The sequence below is a fragment of the Callithrix jacchus genome, chromosome 2, assembly GCF_049354715.1.
Source record: "Callithrix jacchus isolate 240 chromosome 2, calJac240_pri, whole genome shotgun sequence".
Classification (NCBI taxonomy): domain Eukaryota; kingdom Metazoa; phylum Chordata; class Mammalia; order Primates; family Cebidae; genus Callithrix; species Callithrix jacchus.
In genome coordinates this window covers 49,556,226-49,557,711 of record NC_133503.1, presented here as the reverse complement: position 1 = coordinate 49,557,711, position 1,486 = coordinate 49,556,226, and the positions used below count along the sequence as shown (strand labels likewise).

Sequence of the window (1,486 nt, the reverse complement as noted above, 5' to 3'; positions counted from 1 at the left end):
TTTTTTTTGTTGTTGTTTTAAATAAATCAGATTTTATTACCTGCAGGTATGACGTCCTCAGCTAACCTGCTGAGATGGGTCATGCACTGCAAAGCCCAGAACAGGAGCTTGGCTGGGAGGGAGAAAAGGTTTCAGACCTCCTCCTACCCCCTGTATGCTCAGGCTGGGTGGGATGGGAGAGGCCTGGTGACTGGGAACCTTTTCTCCCTCCCAGCCAAGCTCCTGTTCTGGGCTTTGCTGTGCATGACCCATCTCAGCAGGATGGCCAAGGACCTCATCCTCTATGGCACCAAGGAATTCAGCTTCTTGCAGCTCTCAGATGCCTACAGGTAAGCCCCCAGCTGCCACCTCTACCTGCCCCTCCTGGCCTCTGTATTCCCCGCCCCCCATGGGCATGGTGTCCTTCCTCTCTACCCCACCCCTCTGCCAGACCTGGCCAGTGCACTGCTGGACCAGCCAAGGGTCCAGCCCCTTCATTGCCCACACCTCTGTCCCTAGCACCGCAGCAGCCTGATGCCCCAGAAGAAAAAACCTGACGGCTTGGAGCTGATCCAGAGCAAGGTGGGACATGTGTTAGGGTGGGTGAGCAGGGCAGGGAGAGGGGTGGGCCCTCTGTTCAGATTGGGGGTGGTGACCAGGGGGCAAGATCCCAGGTCCAACCCCTGTGCCTCTCTCTTCCCACAGTGTGCTGGGCTCCTGATGACCCTCAAGAAACTTCCAGCACCTATAACAAAGACAAGCAAGAAACTGGGGTCTGTCGCCGGTGGAGGCCTGCTGCTTATATACCACGTGCCAGTTCTCGGGGCTCTGGCACACCCAGGCAGGGCCCCCTGGGACTCCCATACCTCCTCCCATCCTATGCACACAGCCCCATCCGTGGCTGCCCTTGGAGCTTTCAGCCCTTCCTTTATTGGGGTACTGAGTGTTCTTTCCATGTAAGGCAGTGAGGATGCCTCATTGGGGGTGGGGCTGTGGCTGGGTGCCAGGGGGCTGCTAGGCCCTCACCTGCTGCCATGTGCCTCCCAGGACAAGGAAGCTGTGTTTGACGTTTCAGACACCATGAGTACCATGTTCCAGGGGGCCACTGGCGTCATCTCTACGCTGCAGGTAAGACACCACCCACCTGTCTCTCCTCCCCTACATCCCAGGCACTGGAGTGGGCATGCCAGGAGGGTGGCCTTCGAAGGAGGCGAGGTGGGGCTGGAGGACCTGGGGCAGGGAAGGAGAGGTGTGCTCGCTCCTGCTCCTGGGGAACAGGGAAGGGACAGAAACTGCTGCCACACAATGGAAGTAGATAAGACTCAAGGGGCCTGGGGCTCATCAACAGGCCTGACCAGAACCCTTTTAAAAAAAGAAAATTTATATAAAAGTCCAGTGTGGTGGCTTATGCCTGGAATCCCACACTTTGGGAGGCCAAAGCAGGTGGAGCACTTGAGGTCAGGGGTTTGAGACCAGGCTGGCCAACATGGTGTAACCATATCTCTAC

The 1,486-nt window shown here is 57.3% G+C and overlaps 1 long non-coding RNA gene across 1 annotated transcript; it reads left to right on the top strand.

Moving 5' to 3' along the window:
• Nucleotides 1–212: 212 nt before the first annotated feature.
• Nucleotides 213–1,155, top strand: LOC128931417 (uncharacterized). Its single transcript, XR_013531606.1, has 3 exons — nt 213–329; nt 499–561; nt 685–1,155. It is a non-coding gene; the product is annotated as an uncharacterized LOC128931417 (long non-coding RNA).
• Nucleotides 1,156–1,486: the final 331 nt, after the last annotated feature.